This window comes from Dama dama, chromosome 14 (assembly GCF_033118175.1).
Source record: "Dama dama isolate Ldn47 chromosome 14, ASM3311817v1, whole genome shotgun sequence".
NCBI lineage: Eukaryota > Metazoa > Chordata > Mammalia > Artiodactyla > Cervidae > Dama > Dama dama.
The window spans coordinates 20,627,473-20,650,793 of NC_083694.1; positions in this window are offsets into that span (position 1 = coordinate 20,627,473).

The following is a 23,321-nucleotide window of genomic DNA, read 5'->3' on the forward strand; positions in this document are numbered from 1 at the left end:
GCTATGTGTAGGCACTGTGATAATGCACAGGTTAGGTCCAGGTAAGAGATTAGGTAAAAATGTTTACAGATTAAGTAATTAGAAAACAAATGGGAGTACTGAGATTTGAATATGGGCTATATGAATGAAGACCAAGCATGTTGTTACTATGTGTTTCTGCGACCTGCTTGGTCTGCTGATATTTCCAGCATAGAACCTACTTCCTGGCACATAGTAAGTGCTCAGTTAATGTTTGCTGAATTGATAAGTGAATAAAAGATTGAATAGATAGGGTTCCAGAAGTAGTTGGGGAGATCTGAAACGTGAAGCTAACTTGGGGAGTTGGTCACCATGATGGTGGAATTCCCTTTATTAAAGGAGCACTGGGGCTTCCCTGGAGGTCCAATGGTTAAGACTCTGTGCTTTACACCAGGGGGCATGGGTGTGATCCATGATCAGGGAAGGTCCACGTGCCCTGAGGTGTGCCAAAAAAAAAGAAAGAAAGAAAGAAAAGAAAAGCACTATCCTGGGATACAGAGAAAGAAATTTGTCACAGAAATATATGTGTGATTCACAATATGTGGGTGTGTGTGTATGTGGGTGTGTGTTTACTTTTGTTAGCATATAAAATACTTTTAAAATGATAAGATCTAAACTTAAAAGTGAGATTTAGGTATTATATTCCAATTTATAGCCATACTATAATATGACAGAATATAAACTCCTGACAAGGAAGGATTATAATGGAAATCTTGGCGGTTCCTCAAGTACGCCTCTAGAATGCATCATAATATTTTAACTCTTCATATTTAGGCCTGGAATGAAGTTAAGTTACAGCATTTTCTCTACAGGCATTTAATCCAATCTTTATCATTGAGTCTGTTTATTTGCTCACTTTGAAGTGACCACTGGAATTTTCCCTACTCGTCAGACACTGATCGATGGATTTGAAAATAACCCATTAACTGGGAGAAAAAAAGGACCTCAACATTCCCACTATTATTAGATGTTTGTTAAACAATGACTCCAAATGGGAAAAGACAATTGATGTAGTCTGAAATATGGAGGTCCTAGTTAAAAAACATATGGAAAAATAAAAACTAGCTTCTATAGCATACTGCACTGACAGTTGTATGTGTGGTTTTCATAATGCAGTTGTGAAAGAATCACTGCTGGAAGACATTTACACACACATGTATATCTTATATGTCTTTCTGGACCATAAGATTAGCAACACGAGTAAATGAATGAATTGTACTTTGGAAATAGACTAAATAAGAGAACTTCATTTCATTCATTTAGATTCAGATGTTTAGAGAGAGCTCATGTTCAATATCACATTACAGTTGCAGAATTACAGGGTAAAAAGGACAGATCAAGTCACAACTTGGAAGCATTTGAAAACATCCGGTAGGGAAAATCAGCATCTCTGGATAGACTGCTCAACTTCTGGAGTCCTAAAGGAACTTCATCCATCTGAGTCACAGTTGTTGAAGGACTCACAGCTCTAATGAGGCATGGAATAGGCAACGATAAACTGGGGAGGATGGTTTTCAGATTTTGATGACTGTGAACTCATGTTTTACTGCATTTTAACTCAGAACAAGGGAATTTTTACCTTAATTATTCACTGAATTTGGCAATGATTTTAATTAAATTGGAGGCATCTCTATGGTGATTCACTACTTATAACTGGAGTATCTGGATTGTGCCTTTGTTCTGGTAAGCTATGTTGAGCTACCTGTGTCAATGTGAAATCAGAAAAAGAGTGAGGAGAGAATTTGTCTCCTAGGATAGAACCAGGCTTGGAGTTGATTTGATTAGTATAAAATTTGACCCATTTCAGCACCTTATCATGACAGAATCTAAACTACACACTCTGGACTGAGTTGGATAAACAAAAGAGGAATTAGGGATTGATGAGGTTAGAAACTGAACTACCATGAGAGACTCTTCTGTGTGCGTGCACAGTGGGGAGTTCCAGGCAGCTGGGGGTGAGGGTGAGCAGCAAGCCATATCCCTGGTTTATTTTAGGTTTAATGGGTAAGAAGGGAAGCTGCTGGAGAATGTTAACAGAAAACTGTTTTTCACCCTGCATCCTTGTTCTTAGGCTCCCCCAGGTGGTAAAGAATCAACTTGGTGTTGCAGGAGATGCAAGACTTGAGTTTGATCCCTGGGTTGGGAAGATCCCCTGGAGGATGGAATGGCAACCCACTCCAGTATTCTTACCTGGGAAATCCCATGGACAGAGGAGCCTGACGGGCTATAGTCCATGGGGTAGCAAAGAGTTAGACACAGCTGATCACCAGCACCCCATTCTCTAAAAAAGCTTCCACTAACATAGCAGACCTGGCTGCTTGCCTCATCTCTTACTTATTCTTGAGAGACAATTGGCAGATAGAGCCCGTGGTCCCTACTCTCAATTGAGTAGAACTATCCAAAGGCTGCAAGGAGACGTGAATGAGAGGCAGGAATCCTATTCTCTAGATCCAAATGTTCCCGCAGGCTGGCCCAAGGTTCAGACTTGAAATGAATAAGGAAGACCCTTTCATCAATTGACCTAAAGTCATGTTATTCAATTGTCTTTATCAGCAATACAGCTGACCCTTTCATCTCCATCTGGGTCTGATTTCTCAAATGTATCTGAACAAGAAAAGGGAGGCAAAGGATATTATTTACTGCTTCCTGAACATCAACACTTCTCCCCATGCATCCTGCATTGTTACCCCAGTTTGGAGGGATCTTTCTTCAGATGCTATTTTGTTCACACTGTTTGCTCATGAGGTTACTGAAAGTGAAGCTGGGGGAGAGATCTGATCAGCCATTAATTACTTATCCTTCACTTCTATTTCATTGATAAAGCAATCTAAGGAAAGAATCAGCAGGTTAGGCAAGGCATTGTGTGATCCAAAGATTTGAAAGGTGTGAACTGGAGGTGCAATATAACTTCGCTAAAGTGACAAGAAGAAAAGGAGTCTCCTGCAAAGAACTCTTTACACCAACGCATTCTGTGTTGTTGCCCCAGCTTGGATTGCCAGACACTAGAACTCCCTCCCTTTATGACAAACAAATGCCTAGCTTATGAATAGATTTAATTTTTATTGTCCATAAAAATAAAGGATTAGTGTTTAGGGTTAAAAGAAAATCCAGAAACTTAAGTTTAGAACCCTAGGTCCATCATGACCTGAATGTCAGCACAGGATATCATTTTCTCTGAACCTGCTTTCTCTCTGGCAGGACTACCCTGTGTATTAAATCAGACATATTTAAAAAAACACCTAATACTATGTCAAGTATAACAGTTATTCAATAATGGATTGTTTTTGCTAATATTGGTAATGGCTTGTTAAGGAAAAACAGATTTTTGACATGTCACATGATAGTCAGTGAATATTTTTTTTTAAATACAGTTACTGTATATTATATAAGTGATGGTTATATGATATGGACTTCCCTGGTGGCTAGTGGTAAAGAATCTGCCTGCAATGCAGGAGACCTGAATTCGCTCCCTGGGTTGAGAAGATCCCCTGGAGGAGGGCATGGCAACCCACTCTAGTACTCTTGCCTAGACAATCCCATGGACAGAGGAGCCTGGCGGGCTGCAGTTGATAGGGTCACACAGAGTCGAGCACAACCAAAGTGGCTAAGCAGCAGCAGGTGTAAGATACAGTGATTCACAATTTTTAAAGGTTATATTCCATTTATGTTGTTTTAGTTGCTAAGTCATGTCTGCTTCTTTGTGACCCCATGGACAGTAGCCCGCCAGGCTCCTCTGTCCATGAGTTTCCCAGGAAGAAAACTAGAGGGTGCTACCATTTCCTTCTCCAGAGGATCTTCCCAATTCAGGGGTTGAACCTGGGTCTCCTGCACTGACAGGCAGATTCTTTACTACTGAGCCACCTGGACAGCCCATATTCTTTTTATAGTTACTATAAAATAGTGGCTGTATTTCCCGTGTTGTGCAACATATCCTTGGAGCTTATTTTATACCTAATAGTGCCGATGACAAATCGACACTTGCCATCTACCTCTATGAGGATTAAATCATATGCTGCTGCAGCTGCTGACCTTCAACACCCCCTGAAAGAAGTTCAGGATGGAGATCAAGAACGAGGCACCCTGTATTCTGGGAAAAACGGGCAGTGCAGGTTTTTAAATAGTTAGATATTTTCAGGAGAAGACTTTATGAGCCCAGTTTTTGTATCTCTTCACATCTCAAAAAGCACTAAAATAAAATACTTCATGGACATGTGCTCCTCGTGACTGGCAGAAAGCTTCACGAGATTAGCAGAGACCTCTGCAAAAAATATGTGCTAGATTTCATGTACTCCCCCTTCACCAAAATCACATATATATTGACCAACCATCCATCTCCATCTGAGATAGGTCTCAGAGCTATCTGAAATGCTGCCCTCATTTGCCCCCAATAAAACTTAACTCACATTGTGGTTATTTTTCAGTGGACAATTGTGTGTGCCTCTTACTGCCCTATATTGCTCTGCCCTCTTCCCTCTCCCCACTGGTAACTTCTAGTTTGTTCTCTGTATCTGTGAATCTGCTTCTTTTTTGTTACATTCACTGGTTTGTTGTACTTCTTAGATTCTACCTGTAAGTGATATCTTACAGTATCTGTCTTCTTCTGTCTGGGTGGTTAGTATTAATTCCTTTTATTCAGGCTTTGCCCCTGAAGAATGAGAAATAGAATCCAAACTAAAGAAGTTTTGGTTTATTTTTACATAGAAAAGTGCAATGTAAAAATCTTATAAAGAAACATCTGTCAAGTGAAATTCATAAGTCTCTTTACTAGGGAAAGTTCTCATTTGTGCTCTGTTGTTTATGGTGCAGGTTTAAGGTCATGATGGGTGGCCCAGCTGTTCCCCCTGTGCATTAGGAATGTTAGGCACTGCCTGCTTCTTAAATCCAAAAGCAATAGCCTTCTCCCTTATGATCCAGTTCAGAGATGTTGTTAGAGTCAGTTGGACCAAAAGTTGAGTAGGGCCATAAACCAAAGCTAGGCTTTGCTTCTTCCAGTTTGCATGCTTTCTATGGTTTAATAACATGATTGGTTACCAGGAAAATGCAATATAACCAGCTCATGGCATCTGGGTTAAAATGTATGCAAAAATATAAACACTGGCAGGAGTCTCAGCTGAGGAGAGGCACCGTGTTTATCCAAGAATCGGGCATGATAGTAATCCAGCTCCTGGCATATGATTTATTTCTTAAGGCCCCAAATCAAGTGACCCATGTTAGAAGTCTTTTATGAAAGCCTCAGGCATGTAGTGCTTATTTGATTTTTAGGAGAAATCACAAGAAATGTTAGTGAGTCAAGGGGAAAGGGTTGAGAGGGTTAAAAAAAACTTGTTAACATGAAATCAATTTCAGAGACTTTTTTTAATCTTTGAAAAAGTGATATTATTGGACCAAATGATAGTCTGTCTATAAAGAAAACACTCTACCACTTCTCAAAGTATTTCTTAATATGCATCTAAAGTTTCATTGTTAAAGAGTCAAATTTTCCAAATCAGAGAAAAGTATTACTTCATGGTTCCCAAGTTTCCAATCACTTAACATATGAAACACTGAAGTTTAAGAGTCAAATGCTCCAAGCGAAAAGCATCTGTTTGATGTCGGCGAGGTCTCTGACAAATTCAGTGTTAAAAGACTCTTTGAGCTGCTCTTTGAAAATATATCACTTTATAATAAATCTCTGGGTTCTGACACACGCAGTAATGAGGTTTGCTTTATGGACTTAGGCAGGAGGATCTGTTTCCCACACCTGGCTCTCCGTGAGATGAGAGTGGCAGGTTTAAAATCAAAATGAGCATACAGCTTTGGGTTTAGGTGCTGACCTAAGTACCTTTTCTTTACATTCAGAAAATACATTCTCGGAAAAAGACACCAAACTGTAAAAGATGCAAGGAACTAAGTCTGCTGAAATATTAATTATGAACAGCTGCTGTGGCTGTGTCATCATGGCTCATGGATTTTGAGATGGTTGGTACCATTATTTCAGCCACTGTGGGGACTGGTTGATTTGCACAGACAATTCATTCCATGTAGAATGTTCTCTTTCGCTGTTACTTCAGAGCATGAATGCTTTAGTAAAAATGGATATCTTTCTCGACATGTAGGAGTGTTGTCATGATAAATTAAACACCTAAAATTTGTTGTTGTTTAGTTGCTAAAGTTGTGTCTGATTCTTTTGTGACCCCATGGACTGTAGCCCCACCAGGCTCCTCTGTCCATGGGATTTCCCAGGCAAGAATACTGGAATGGGTTGCTATTTCCTTCTCCAGGGGATCTTCCCAACCCAGGGATTGAACCCATGTCTCCTGCATTGCGAGTGGATTCTTCACCGCTGAGCCACCAGGAAAGTCCCCATCTAAAAATAGCACACATGTTTTAAAAAGTTGCATTATATGTTCACTCTACAACCTTTATATACCACAGATAAACATAAAGGAAATGAATTCCACCATCTAGAAATAACCACTTTTGGTGTATGTTGATTTCTCTTATACATGCAGATTCATAAAGACACAAAAATATATATTGATACATGTATGCCTTTAAATAAATAGTATGAAGTCTTTCACATGTTGCTCAAGATAGTGTTTTTTTTCACACAGTATATTAGAACCATCATTCAATCAATCAACCTCTCTTTCTCTCTCTTCCTCTCCCACTTTCTGTGATGTATGTGTTTATATTCATTTTAATGATTACATAATGTCCCGTTATATAGATGGGTACCATCTCTTTTTATAAGAAAGGCCAAACCTGTCTTCTGTGCACTGCTTTCAGCAACTAAAACAGAATAAACTACAGTAGAAATTAACACAGTATTGTAAATCAACTTCACTTTACTAAAATAAATTATTTTTAAAAACCTAATAAGTCAGCAATTCATGACACAGTGCATGAGCCAGACTGGGCTAGAAGCTGGTGCTGGACATTTTACTTCTGAATGTTAAATAGAAACAATTAAATTTTAAAAATGAAACCATCACCCAGTCAAATGACTGGATGATTACCAACACTTTTGTAGACACTCAAGCTTCTCACCTACTTCGTTTGCTTGCCCTCCCACCAGAAGAAACCACTATGAAGTTTTTGGGTTTCTGTCTACCTTCTCTTCCTTTTTAAGAACAAACCACAAGGAATTCCCTGGCAGTGCTCTGGTTAGGACTCTGCACGTCCACTGCAGAGGGCACAGGTTCCATTTCTGGTTGGGGGTCCTGCGTGTCACTGGGAGTGGCCAAAAATTAAAAAAATGAAAACAAAAAAAGCCAAACTACATATACATGTGCTCACACACACCTATGCACATGTGGGTACAGTGTGTGGTCTATTTTCTCTGCTATTTGGCTGTTGTAAAAGTAGGATCATCTTGTTTGTAGCTTTCTTTATCACTTAGCTTTATGAATGTTTTTAGGATTCATCCATATTATTGAATATAATTCATTCCTTGGGTTGTTCTACAGTGTTAAAATATGCCTATTTAAATACCATTCTAATGTTGATGGGCATTTGTGTTAGGAATGTGTGTGTATGTGTTGCTCTTAGAAATACCACTGACATGAATAATCTTGTGCGTGTGTCCTGTCACAGGAGCAAAAGTATCCAGGAATGAAAACACTGGATCATAGATTATGGTAATATTTGGCTGTACAATAACATGTCAAATTATTTTCCAAAGTGGATTATGCCAATTATGCTCTCACCCAGAGTACACAAAAGTGCAAGAAAGTACTAATTGTTCTATATTCTTACCTATACTGGATCTTTTCTAGTTTTTTCCTTTCAGCTACTCTTGTGGGAGCAGAGAGGTGCTGTGTTTAAATCAGCATTCCTCCCATGGCTGGTGGAGGTGAGGACCTAGTCATGTGTTGATTAGACATCTGGAATTTTTCTTTTGTAAAGTACATGCTTATATCTTTCATTCATTTTCCACTGATTTTTTCTTTGTTTCATTTAGCTGCAGGAATTTTAAATAGCACATTCTGAGTTTGTTGTTGAGTTAATGAGTGGCTAATACTTTCTTCCATTCTCTGTCCTGCCATTTCACTGTGTGATGCTTTTTAGGGCTTCCCTGGTGACTCAGTGAAGAAACTGCCTGCAATGCGGGAGATGTGGGTTTGATCCCTAGGTGGTGAAGATCTCTGGAGAAGGGAATGGCTACCCACTCCAGTATTCTTGTCTGGAGAATTCCACGGACAGAGGAGCCTAGTGGGCTATAGGACATGGGGTCGCAAGTCTTATGAAGAATAGAAACTTTGACTTTAAGTTAGTCTAATTTTTAAACTTTCCCTTATGCTAATACCTTTTATGTAGTATCAATTGTGTCTAAGAAATATTTTTGCTTACTCCAAAGTCATAAATATATTTTCCTATATTTATTTCTAGAAGTATACCATAGTTAGATCTGTGTTTTATTTAAAATTGATTTTTTATATGGTATGGTAGGATTCGAGATTCACTTTTTTCCCATACAGATATTCATTTGACATAACACCATCAAGTGACGTAACACTTCTTTCCTACCACACTGCTATGTTATCTTTGTTATACTCTGATGATCATACATGTGTGAGTCTGTTTCTTTCCCTCTGTTCCACTGGCCTCTTACATCAGTGCCTCAAAGTACTTTTTTAAAGCTTTTTTTTTTTTGGTGTGTGTGTATGTGTGTGTGTGTAGACCATTTTTAAAGTCTTTATTGAATTTGTTATGGTATTGCTTTTGTTTTATGTTTTGGTTTTTTGGCTGTGAGCCATGTGGGATCCTAGCTTCCAGACCAGGGATTGAACCCATACCCCCTGCATTGGAAGGCAAAGTCTTAACCACTGGACCACCAGGGAAGTCCTGCCTCAAAGTGTTAATTATTATCATTTTATAATAGGACTTGAGGTCTGATAGCATAAGTCTTCCAACATTTTATTTCTTATTAAAGAAGAACTTGACTATTACAGGCCCTCTGGATTTCCTTATACATTTTAGAATCAGGTTGTCAATATATGCACAAAAAAATGCTAACATTTTAATTGAAATTTTATTGAACTATAAATCAATTTGGGAAGAAATGATATTACAATGACTTTTACTATTCATGAACATGTCACATATTATTTCATTTATTTAGGATTATTTTTGTTTCTCTCAATAATGTTTTTGGTTTGTTTAATTGTTTTTGGTTTTTAATGTAGAGGTAGTATACTTCTTTTATTATGTTTATTACATATGCTGTTTTTTTTATGCTGTTGTAAATGTCATTTTAAATTCACTTTTCTATTTGATAACTCAGATCATAAAGAATCTACCTGCAAAGTGGGAGACCCGGATTCAATCCCTGGGTGAGGAAGATTCTCTGGAAAAGGAAATGGCAACCCATTCCAGTATTCTTGCCTGGGAAATCCCATGGACAGAGGAGCCTAATGAGCTACAGTCCATGGGGTCGCAAAGAGGCAGACACAACTGAATGACTAACACTTTCACTTCTATTTGTTAATTCTACTGTATACCATTTGCTTTTATCAAGCTGGTATATAGCAAACTTGCTAAATTCACTTACTAATTCTAATAGTTCAGCTATAAATCATTTGGGTTTTCTATGTTTAAAATCATTTTGTTGTTGCTCAGTCATTCCTGACTCTTTGTGACCCCGTGGACTGCAGCACGCCAGGCCTCCCTGTCCTCAACCATCTCTCAGAGTTTGCTCAAACTCATGTCCATTGAGTTGGTGATGCCATCCAAACATCTCACCTTCTGTCGTCCCCTTCTCCTCCTTCCTTCAGTTTTTCCCAGCATCAGGGTCTTTTCCAATAAGTCAGTTCTTCGCATCGGGTGGCCAAAGTATCAGAGCTTCAGCTTCAGCATCAGTCCTTCCAATGAATATTCAGGACTGATTTCCCTTAGGACTGACTGGTTTGATCTCCTTGCAGTCCAAGGGACTCTCAAGAGTCTTTTCCAACACCACAGTTGAAAAGCATCAATTCTTCGGCACTCAGCCTTCTTAAGGTCCAACTCTCACATCCATACGTAACTACTGGAACTAAAATCGTTTTAGCTCCAAAAAAGTGCACTTGTGTTTCTTCCTAATCCTCACACCTTCCATTTCTTTTTCTGGCCTGTTGTACAGAGTAGGACCTCTATCCCAAAGTTGAGTAAAAGTAACAAGAGTGGACAACCGTGTTTCCATTCCCGTTGTCAGGAATCTTTCAACAAATTACAGCTAAATATAATATAGATATTTTGTAGATAACTTTCATCAGATTAAGGAAGCTTCCTTATTCTTAGATTCTGAGTGTTTATCATAAATGGGCATTGAATTTTATTTTTCTTTAACTATAAAGATGATAAAAATACAAGAAAATCACATGATTTTCCCCCCTTTTCTCTTCACATGATGTTATAGACCATATTGATTGAGTTTTGAATTTTGAACCCCACTTGATCATGATTCCTTTTATGTATTGTTGGATTTGGTTTGTTATTATTTTGCTTAGAAATTTTTCATCTGTGTTCCTAAAATAAATAAATTTGCCTGTAATTTTCCTTTTTGTAATGTTCTTATCAGGTTTTTCTATCAAAGTTTAATTGCATCATAAAATAAGTTAGGAAGTGTTCCTTTATTCCTAGTCTCAAGAGTTTTTATAATATTGGTTTTATTGCTTCCTTAAATGTTTGGGAGAATTCAGAAGTGAAGCCATCTGGACTTAAGAGTTTTCTTTTGGGAGAGTTTTCTTTGGGAATTATTTAATAATTGATTTAATTCCTTAATAGGAAAAGAACTATTTTGATTTTCCAATTATTCTTAAATTAGTATTCTTAAATTAGTTTTTCAATAAATGTATACATTTTATTTAAAAATTATTGATGATTTTAAATTAGTTAAAATTTTCAGATTTACTATCTTATAGTCATTTATACTTGCCTCTTATTATAATGTGAATATCTGTATAAAACATAGTGAGGACTCCTTTTCCAGAAGCTAATTTGGGCCCCTCCCTCTTCTATCCATACTTTCCCTTTCTCTATGTTAATTAACAGCCTTATCAGTCCTGCTGATTTTCCTTGTAAAATAACAAACCTCTGGCTTTGTTGATGCTTCTGATCACACATTTGTTTTCATATCTCATTAATTTTCGTTTCTCTAGCATTTATTATTTTCCATTCTCTTCTTTGGATTTAATTTGCTGTAATTTGTCTCTTTGTTTAAGGTAGACATTCAGTTGTTGATTTGAACCTTTCTTCCCTTCAGTGTATATATTTAAGACTACATGCTTCACTCTATATAAGGGTTTAGGCACATTCAATAAGTTGTTATATTTTAATCACCATTTACTTAAAATTGTTTTTCAGTTTTCCTTGTGGTTATTTTTGATCCATGAGTTAGGTGAAAGTATATTACTTATTTTCCAAAGATAAGGGAATTTTCTCCCTATCTTTTCATTTTTTTTTACCTAAATTCCATAATAGGGAATATACTGAATGATTTAAGCTTTTAAAACTGATTGAGACATGTCTTGTCTAGCATATTGTTGATTTTAGTAAATGTTCTATGAGTACGTAAAAAAAAATGTTTATTTTGTTATTAATCTAGTTTGTCCCTTAGATAAGGTTTCTTAATTGCTTTTTCAGATCCTCTATACCTTTGCCAATTTTTAATTTAATCTGCTTGTTCTATTTTATCTTTTTCAAAGATTATATTAAAGCATTTTAAGATGAACTATTTTTAAAATTCCATTTTCTTTTTATTAGCTTATAAATTATATATTATTTTGCTATTCTTTTAATGATTCTCTAGAAAATGCAGTATATATCAATACTTTTGCCATTTCCCAGACAATGCAAAAACTTTAGGGCACATTACATTTACCCCCAACACCATTTTTGCTATTTTAAAAATGTATGTCCATTCTATATACACTTTAAGTGCTACAAGGTATTATTATCATTATTTAATAAGCCAGTATTTATTAAGATTTACATTTTACCTTTTTAATTGCTGTTTATCTTTTCCTGAGTTTTCATGTGTAAATCAGAAAAAGTTTTCTTCTAACTAAATACCTCTTTAAAATGTTTGCTTTCAGAGACACATGCACCCCAATGTTCATCGCAGCACTGTTTATAATAGCCAGGACATGGAAGCAACCTAGATGTCCATCAGCAGACGAATGGATAAGGAAGCTGTGGTACATATACACCATGGAATATTACTCAGCCATTAAAAAGAATTCATTTGAATCAGTTCTAATGAGATGGATGAAACTGGAGCCCATTATACAGGGTGAAATAAGCCAGAAAGATAAAGACCAATACAGTATACTAACATATATATATGGAATTTAAAAAGATGGTAACGATAATCCAATACGCAAAATAGAAAAAGAGACACAGATGTACAGAACAGTCTTTTGGACTCTGTGGGAGAAGGTGAGGGTGGGATGTTTCAAGACAGCAGCATCGAAACATGTATATTTTCAAGGGTGAAACAGATCACCAGCCCAGGTTGGACGCATGAGACAAGTGCTCGGGGCTGATACACTGGGAAGACCCAGAGGGACTGGGTGGAAAGGGAAGTGGGAAGGGGGATCGGGATGGGGAATACATGTAAATCCATGGCTGATTCATGTCAATATATGACAAAAACCACTACAATATTGTAAAGTAATTAGCCTCCAACTAATAAGAATAAGTGGGGGAAAAAAAAAAACAAAGACATCAATAATGTTGGAGCTTGCAATAGTCAACAGACTATACAATATATCCATACCCATCAAATTCATTTTTAATAATTAATAAATGTACTTATTAAACCAAAAAACAAAAAAATAAATAAATACCTGTCACAACCTTTAAAAAAAAATGTTTGCTTTCAAATTAATCAACTGTTGACGATTTCTTTAATTTTCTTTTTTGGGAGGAGGAGAGTATGGTAGATAGTTTGAAAATACCTTTATTTTGCTTTATGTTTAAGAATACATAAACTGCATATAGAATTCTAGATTGTCAATTCTAGAATTCTAGGTTCATTTTCTTTCAGCACTTTGAAGATGTAATCCTATTACCAACTTTTATATTCCGTTATTTCTGTTGAGAAGTCAAGTTTAATTTTATTGTTGTTTCTTTAAGAATAATGTGTACTCTCTCCTTTAAGTTGTTAGATTTTTCTCTTCTTATTTGGTTTTCAACAGTTTTGATATGATGTCATTAGTTATGAATTTCTCCCATCCACAAGGTAGTGCTTCTTGAATTTGTGTTTTGATGTCTTTCTCAGTTCTCCTCTCTTCAACTCTTATTTCTGTCCCATTTTCTCACTTTTTTTCTTCTGGAACTCCATTTTTACATAGGTTAATCTTTTTCACTGTGTGTCATACATCTTTCCCTCTTTTCTGTGTTGTTATTTCTTTTGTCCCTAAGATTCAGTGTAGATATTTCCTACTGGCCATCTTCCAGCTTACCAACACTTCTTCAGCTGCATTGATTCTTCTGTTAAACCCATTTATCAAATTCTCAATTTAGGGTATTTATTTTTTTCACTTTTGGAATTTAAATTTTATACACACACACACACATTTGGGCTTCCTATGTGGCACTAGTGGTAAAGAACCTGCCTGCCAATGCAGGAGACATAAGAGATGCGGGTTTGATCCCTGGGTTGGGAAGACTCCCTGGAGGAGGGCATGGCAACCCACTCCAGTGTTCTTGCCTGGAGAATCCCATGGACAGAGGAGCCTGACAGCCTGCAGTCACAGAGAGTGGGACACGACTGACATGACTGAGCTCAGCTCATAGCAGTTCTCTGCTCGTTTTCTTGATCTTGTAATTCCAACTAGTTTAACAGTGATATCTGAAAACTTTTTTTTTTTTTTCTTGTGCCTCTGTCTCTATTTTCTATCTTTTCTCTTGATTTTCATTTGTTTGGTGTTGTCTCTTGGAATACCTTATATTTCAAGGGAAGACTTGAGAAATAACTTCAAGTTTTGGAAGATATCTTTCTACAGAGGGTTAATTTTATTCTAATGGGAAGTTAGACTAGGAAAAGATTATCATACTTAAATCATATATTCATGATATTTAATCATGTCAAATAATAAACATTAAAGTTTTCAGTCTCTCTGAGGCTTTATCTACATACAGTTGAATCCTAACATTAGCGTGGATCCCTTAAAACCTACCTCCATCGTAGTTTCTAAACTAAAAGTTTGATTCCCAAACCTAGTGAGATTGAAAGAAGCTTTGTTCACCTTAGTGGTTCATCATTCATGTCTTTCAAATTAGCAAATCTCTTGAGGAGTCCTGTGGAGATAAATGTTGCACTCACTTCTCTGTCCCTCCCTTCTATATTGTGTCTTGGCTCCTCAAGTTCATCTACCTTGGTAGTTCCCCAGTGTTTTAGAACTAACATTAAATTAATCCAGTGTTTCTAGTTGTTCTGACAGATGGTTGTGCTGCCATAACTACTAATACATTTTAAAATATTAATGAATTAATGAAATACTTCAAAGCATAGAACATAATATAAAAAATATTATAAGATTTAACATGAAAAATTTGGAGAAGAGAAAGCCTAGGGTGAGAATTTGTTTAGAAGAATCAATAAAACCCATGATAGAGAGAAAACAACTTAACATGGGAAATTCATAAAGGAAAAAATGATTTTCTCTATACTGAAGAAAGAGCTGACTCAAAGCTTAGACACTCTCATTGTGTTCCAGGATGGCATGAGACAAGGCATATCTTGTCCTATATGGATCAGAATTTCTGAACTCAGAGGCTATAAAGAAAAAGTTTACAATCTTCCAAGTGAAAGGAACTTACTTGCCATCAAAGAATATAAATTAAAACCACAAAGAGATGCCACATTCTTTGATCATAAATATTAAAATAATTGAAAAGTGAATTTTTTTCTCTGCAAATTATTGATCATTAAGATTGCAAGCCCTGCAACTTGAAAATTAAGAAACATCACCTTCAAGATTCCTTGGATCACAAAGAAAAGATTAAAAAAAAAAGACTATAAAACAATATGGAAAGCAATGAAAAGGAGAATACATTATATCAAAATCTATGGAGCACAGTAATAACTGTATTCAGAGGAAAAGGAATTGCTTTAAATGCCTTCCTTATTAGAGAAAAAAAAAGATGAAAAATTAAGAAGCTAGTTATCATCAACCCCCACCATAGCATGATAAGTGAAGTTCAAAACATTAAATAGAATATCTACATAATTATTTAAATAACCTGCATGAATCTATACATTAGTTACAGCCCAGCCATAAAATCCAGGTTCCTCATCGTTCTGTTTATGATTTGTCACTACTCAGTAGTGATCATCTCAGCTCAGTTCAGTTCAGTCTCTCAGTCGTGTCCGACTCTTTGCGGCCCCATGAACCGCAGCACGCCAGGCCATAAATATCAACAGGGAGAACTGTTGACTGTGTTGCAGAGCAGGAGAAACAATTTGAGAGACATTATAGGTAATTGGCTTCATTTCTAGAGTTGATACAGGGGAAATGTGCCAAGAAATTACTATGATGTGTATGTGTGTGTGTGTGTGTGTTCAGTCATGTCTGACTCTTTGCAACCCATAGACTGTAGCCCACCAGACTCCTCTGTCCATGCAATTTTCCAGGCAAGAATACTGGAGCAGGCTGCCATTTCCTACCCAGAAGATCTTCCCAACCCAGGGATTGAACCCGCCTCTCTTGCATCTCCTGCATTAGCAGGCGGGTTCTTCACCACTGTGCCACCTGGGAAACTAACAACTAACTCAGGAAGAAAAAACTAAGGGTAGTGGTGGGGGCATGGTAGTGGGACCATTCCTGAGATTTAAGTTAGAGTAAACTTTAACACTCTTTAAAAGTTATAAGGGCACTGATTTAATCAATCAAACTAGTTTTCATATATTTCAATTTTTAAGTGTGATGGTTTATGTATTATATCATACATATACTTTATACTTTGTTTCATTGAGTTGTCTTTAATATTTTACTTTTCTTTTAATCACTGCTCTCTATGTATTCCCAGAGCCAGAATCTTTCAAGAGCCAGCCTATAACCAGATCTCCATCACATGTTATTAATGAAAGGGTCAACTCTAACAGAAGGACATTTCTTATTAGCAATTGAAGAGAAATTGGATTTTTCAGTTGGGTGGAGAAAGATTTAAACCCATCACCATGTTTTATTTCTAGATACATCTGACAGAGTTTCTGATCAGTTGAAAATGTGTCTTTTCTTGAAAAGTTCTCTAAAAGTAGCTAGAAAAATCTTTGGTTAGTTCTTTTTATTTAACTTAGATTTGCATTGCAAAGACAAATATTAAGTATATTTACCAACTTCAGCAAAGTCAGTTCATAGACTATTCAAAGTAGAATTCATCCTCACTTGCTAGTTTTATACCTATGGCCCCAGGCTGACTCCATTGTATTTGGGTCTGTCTCCATAGTTATATGAGCGACTTCACTTTCACTTTTCACTTTCATGCGTTGGAGTAGGAAATGGCAACCCACTCCAGTATTCTTGCCTGGAGAATCTCAGGGACAGAGGAGCCTGGTGGGCTGCCATCTATGGGGTCACACAGATTCAGACACAACTGAAGCGACTTAGCAGCAGCAGCCATAGTTATATTAGATATAAATGTTTGCTTGGGTTGGAGTATGGGTAGTCTGGAGTAGTGTGGGTGGGATTCTGAACTAGCCTGGGCTTTTAGAAGTTCTTTTCTCCTATTCAGTTTTTAAAAGATCAGTGTGTGAATCACTTCAATGCCTCTCACTGTTTAGCTTGCATTTTACAATGCCTATGTGAACTCCAGGAGGGAGCATGTTTATTGTGCATGCCATTCAATTTAACTTCTACTAGAGCAAATGATTACAGAGGAAAAAAACTGGAAAATAAGTCCCTGATGTGAAACTGGTCATGGGGCCAAAACAGTAGTGCCAATTATGATTTCAGTGCCTTACCCCTGTTACTTTGCCGGCAGCATTTTCAAAAATATATAATTTATTGTTGGCTTGGGCAGACATATTAAATAATACTTTTTCTTAAGCAGCCAGTTGTCTTTGTATTAAAAGTTAATATTGAAAATAATATAGCAAATTCACTTTGCTAATTTTATGTGTTTTGTTCTTAAATAAAGAGTGTTAACAGTAATAAATTAGGCAAAGGGGTGCCGCAGGTTGACCCAGCATGGGTGTGGCCCTGGGGTATACACAGCACTTTCTATGATTTTCTAGTTAATGTTCCTTTCCTTGATTACATGGATTAAACCAACAAGCCAATCATTCAAATAATAGAGGCTTATTACACTCTTCTTATGCTGAAGTTTGGGATGCAGGTCTCAGGAAAGCCTGGAAATGAAGAACATGATACCTCTTGCTATATCCAGGAGTTTTTGAAGAGGTAAATCTTAAATCAATAAATGATAAGTTATAGTAAAATAGATAAATAATTGACAATTGTAAAATAAGAAAAAATATTTTTCTTGCAAGGCAGTGCCTAATCATCAAATAAGCTGCATTTGCAAGTAGCAGGATAAAATGGAGAGTGTGTAGAAGATATTTCTATGAAAACGGTCTCGTTATTGGCTGTGTCAAAGAATCAAATTAAATTTAGGGATGAATTATTTAATGCTGGAAAATACTACCCCAGTTACTCTTTGAAAATAAACTTCAAAGTTGCAGAAAAGCTATTTTTTTCTGAAGTTACCTATGAGCATTCATAAACCTTGGCAATTCTTCGTAAACCAGTGTATGAATTCTTTTTTTATATTTCCCAAACTCGGAGAGGAATCTTCTGGGGTGACACAGTCTCAGTCAAGAGAATACAGTATCATTTCAAACACAGATATTTAAGACCCCAGCAAGATACCACTTACTTATTGATATCAAATGTACCCATCTCATAAACTTAGGACATTTTCCAAAGAGCTAATGACATAGTAGTTCTGGCCAAAGTCAATAACAACAACAAAATAACCTGCCAACCTGAGTCAACTCTTATCTACTTAAGTACAGAGAGTAAATAGTTCACGCTTGGATGAAGCCCCAGCAAGTTTAGCCTTTGCCAAACTGAGAAAGCTGAAAAGTGGACAGGATATGTGCCTGTTTATTTGTTAAAAGTAACTATGCCTAGAGGCAACTAGGAAATTAACATCCCTTAAATGGTTCTCATTAAAGTCTATCTTCTTTTCTTGTGGTATGTTGTTTATGAAGTATCCTTTAGAGGGCCTCTCATCCATTCATTCAATTATTCATTCACTAAATACTTGCTTCTAGTTTACTGATGAGGAAACAGGCTCCTAGAGAATAAGCTTTACCAAGTCAATTGTCTGAGATCACCCAGTCAGTTAACAAAATTGTAAAGAAGAGATTTGAAGCTAGATGAATATGACTCCAACTCATGTTCTTTCCGCCATTCAAGGTCTCTGAAACATGGGCTCCATCAGAATCATCTGGATCCCTATATGTGGGTGTATGTATGTTTGTATGTGTGTGGTTATATGTGCATGTGTGTGTGTGTTTTAGTCATTCAGTCATGTCCAACTCTTTGAGACCCCATGGACTGCAGCCTGCCAGGTTCCTCTGTCCATGGGATTTTCCAGGCAAGAATACTGGAGTGGATAGCCATTTTATTTGGGTCCCCATATATATTTCTGAATCCCATTCCGAATTATTTAAACAGAATTTTTTGTGGTGGGGCTCGGGAATCTATTTTAACAAGGGTTCCATCTGATGTTTGATATGTACGCAGGTTTAGAAACACCTAAAACACAGCATGCTAGTTTTCCAACTCCTAATACAGTAACTGATCCAAAACACTTAATAAATACTCATCTGACAAATATTTACTGAGCATCCACTATGTCACCATGTCTCTGGCATTGTTATAGGAATGGCAATTGCAAAAATTCCAGCTCTCACGAAGCTTACATTCTAGTGTAAGGATGGAGGCAGGTCACAGAAGATGACAAAAACAAGATACATAAGCAAATGACATGTGTTAGGAGATGGTAGGTGCTAAGGGAAAATAATAGTGTAAGGAGATTAGCAGGGTAAGTACTAAATAGGGTGGTCGGGGTTGCTTTTCTTGTCAAGGCGACATTTAAAGGAGGTGACCGGATGACCCATGTGCATCTCTGTGAAGAACAACCAGGCAGGTGGAACAGCTAGCACAGAAGCCCTCAGCAAGTATGTGCCTGGGGCATCCAAGAAATACCAAAGAGAGGGACTTCCCTGGTGGTCCAGTGGTTAAGATTCTGTGCTCCCAATGCAGGGGCCAGGTTTGATCCTTGGTTAACTTGATCCCATATGACGCAACTAAAAATTTTGCGTGCCACAACTAAGACCCACTGCACCCAAATAAGTGAATAAATAAAAATAAATATTTAAAAAAGTACCAAAGAGACCAGAGGAAAAGAGTGAGAAAAAGGAGAAAAAGTTGAAGTCCAAGAGGCAAAGAGAGGGGAAGGACCAGGTGAACCCATCTTGGGTCATACAGACTATTGTAAGTGCTTTTACTCTAAATAAAGCGGAAAAGAACTGTCAAGTTTTGAGGAGGGGGAAAAGTTAGATGAACTGATAAATAAAAAACAAACAATTCAGTTTGCAAAAGCCCGGAAATTTTTGAAAAGTTCTGTAGTCCAGATTTCATTGAAAAGTCAGGCTTTTTATTTTTATTTTTTATTAGTCCAGAAAAAGTTACAATTTCACAAGCAAGGAGGCTTCAATATTCTTTTATTTTTTTATTTTATTTACTGAAGTGTAGTTGGCTTACAGTGTTGTGTTAGTTTCAGGTATACAGCCAAGTGATTTAGTATACACACACACACACACACACACACACACACACACACACACACACACACACACACGAGACAGGGCTGCCCCGGTGGCTCAGCTGTAAAGAATCCGCCTGCAATGCAAGAGACACAGGAGACCCAGTTTTGCTCCCTGGGTCAGGAAGATCCCCTGGAGGAAGAAATGGCAACACAGTCCTGTATTCTTGCTGGGAAAATCTCATGGACAGAGGAGCCCATGGGGTCACAGAGAGTCAGACTGGGTGACTGGATGACTGAACACACACACATATGTATACACATATACATGTATGTATTCCTTTTCAGGTTCTTTTCCTTTGTAAGTTATTACTAAATATCGAGTATAGTTCCCTGTGAGGTTTCATTATTCTTTAGTCACCTAGCCGCTTCATTCAACCATTCATTAACGACAGATTTATTAAATCCATAGCCTACTCTGGGTGAGGTGCTATGCTGAGTGCAGAGGGCTTTATTGGATTTATGCTCATGGGCCTCAGTAGCAGTGTATGTGGTCCAAGCTGCCTGTGAAGCAATTGTTTATTCCCAACCTAATTACTTCCATTGCAATTAAACCCCTTTTCCTTTGGCTGATTGTCAGTAGGTGACGTAATCAGTCTAAATGGTCACCAGTTTGGCATCTGTGACAAGCTGTGGCTGGCAGTCTTTCCCAAAGTTTTATAGGGAAGAAAAGGTGTTGTATGCACAGGTTTGTCTTAATGGGAAGACAAGATTACTGGCAGAGAAGAGAAAATATCAGAAATTGAAGGGCAAAGGCAAAAGAAGCCGAGAAATTTCTCATTTCCTGGAGTTGAAAGCAGAAGAGGTGGGAAAGGTGTTGGTCATGTCTTTTGGGGATTAGAAATGAAGCATCAGTCAAACTAGTCGATTTAAGTATGTAGCATATATCTTAAACTTGTTTTTATCACCATTGAATGGGAAAATGCTTTGGAGGAATAGCAAAACATGGAATGAAGACATGCCAAAGAAAAAAATCTGAACCTGGTGACTAATTCTTTTCAAATGATTCAGCTTGCAGACTTCACAGATAGTGGAAATAGCGTGGTAATGCACAAACACAGCTTTGTTACTCAGAAGGGGAAAACGGACAGGAATTTTATCTGATTAATATCTTAACTCTACTTTAATACAAAGACATTTTAATGGCCACGTTTAAAAGATCTTTCTTAGTGTTCTACCTCCAGGCCAATTTTATGCTATGCTAACTTTCTGGCATAATTATTTGTTTCATAAATATGTCAGCCCAAGGGATGATCAGAGTACATCCTATCTCCCTCATTCAACTTTTTATTCCTAAAGATTTAAGCTGATAAATAGAATTTTTACTTTTTATAAGACATCTTAATATAAATATACCATAAATCATAATTATAAACATATCATACTATGAAGAAGCAGAAAATCTCTGATAAGAGAAGCCATCATTTTCTAGATGTATTCTTGCCATTTTATTTTCAAGAAAAAAGGGAAAACAGAGATGCAACTAAAAATAATAAAGGTAAAGTGACAAAGGTTGCATGATTTTTAAAAAAATGACTTGGAGTCCTGTCTCATAATGTTAGGTTGAGGGTTTAAGTCCAGTAAATCATAAATCTCAAGCTTAGATATTGCTGATGGAAAATGGAAGACAAAAGCTAAATTTAGACCTCCCTCAAGTCACCAGCATGGTCCAGATGCAGGAATAGCAGCATAGAACTAAAATCTACACTTTGCTTAGCTAGAGATGGTGGGCAGTTGCACAATAGGAAAAACCAAGCAAAAAGGCAAATTCTCACCCTATCTTGATATACTTGGAATTACTCATTGTTCACGCATCATGTACTTTTAAATGACATTGTATAAAGATTCTGTTGACTTTTCGAAAAACAGTGGGACCTTGAGGACTTTTCTCTTGAGAACTAACATGTGCTAGTCCCCACAGCATTTGTGGGGTTGAATTTAGGTTCACTGATTCATGCTTGTTCAAGTGTTTCTTTCCTGAAGACATTTTTCCTTAGGCATTTTCTATATTGCTAACTAGGAAGCCAGATCCATGAGATTAAAAGATTAATCTTTCTCATTGACTTTCTGACTGTGCATTAAAAAGCAGTTGAAAAATATTGTCAATTAAGAGACCATGCAGGTAATTTAGGAACACGGAATTGATCAGCCAATATTTGTCTTTAACAGATTATAAAACTGTAATGCTAGGCCCGTTCTTCCCTTACTAGACTCATGTTAAGATGATACTGACCTGACCTGACCATTTGTCCCTGTGTAGTCATGGATGGCCACCTGCCAAGAAATGATGCCCACTGCCACAAGTAAACCAATGATAAGGCTTTAAAATCTCTTAAGAAGAGAATGATTCTCATATCAAGAATGAGGTTGAACTTCAGATGTGGAGGGATGAATAGATGAACCAACCCTCTCTCCCTAAAACAACTCTGAAAGTGAAGCAAAGTTGACCAAAACAATCACTAAATCTCCCAAAGCAGTCTGTGAAAACCAGCAGCTTTACTGGTGGAGGGGCAGCCTTGGATTTAGAGTAGAAGAAGGAATATCCATATCCAACAGCAAATGAGAAAAGCCTGCGTTCTTCTAATCTGAGGTTGAAGCCCTTGTTGGGATGTGTGTGAATACCAGAGGACTAGACAGGAGATTCTGGAAATTACATAGCCTTGGAGGACCTTGATAGGCATTCCACACATCCCTGACTCGAAGCCCATGTACTTATGAAGTGGAGACCTGAGAGGGCTCTGCAGAAAGTAAGAACCTGGCAAACTTGAAAACTGCCCATATTTGGAGTGCTTTCCCAAACCAAACACCGATCCTCTAACAGAGAGTAGAAGCCTTATAGACTAGATGTGTTTGAGCACAGTTTGTCAACAGCCACTACTGGCCACAAAGCTGTGAGATACCAGGGTTACTTCCAGGAAAACAGTCTGAAAATAGAATTGAACATTAAAAAAAATATGAGCAGAAACAGACCACAACCCCACATGACAGGGATGATAGTTTCTGCTGGGTAAATCCATGCTAGTTAAGAAAATGTTCATTTAATTTAAAAGGAAGTAAAAATTAAAAACCCAACACGAAAAAATGTAGTCATGTTTGGAGGTGAGAGTTGGACTATAAAGAAAGTTGAGCACTGAGGAATTGATGCTTTTGAACTGTGATGTTGGAGAAGATTCTTGAGAGTCTCTTGGACTGCAAGGAGATCCAACCAGTCAATCATAAAGGAAATCAGTCCTGAATATTCATTGGAAGGACTGATGCCGAAGCTCCAATACATTGGCCACCTGAGGAGAAGACTGGCTCATTGGAAAGGACCCTGATGCTTGGAAAGATTGAAGGCAGGAGGAGAAGGGGACAACAGAGGATGAGATAGTTAGATGGCATCACCGACGTGCGTTTGAGCAAGATCTGGGAGTTGGTGATGGACAGAGAAGCCTGACATTCTGCATGCCAGGGGATTACAAACAGTTGGACACAACTGAGCAACTGAACTGAAGGAAAAAAAC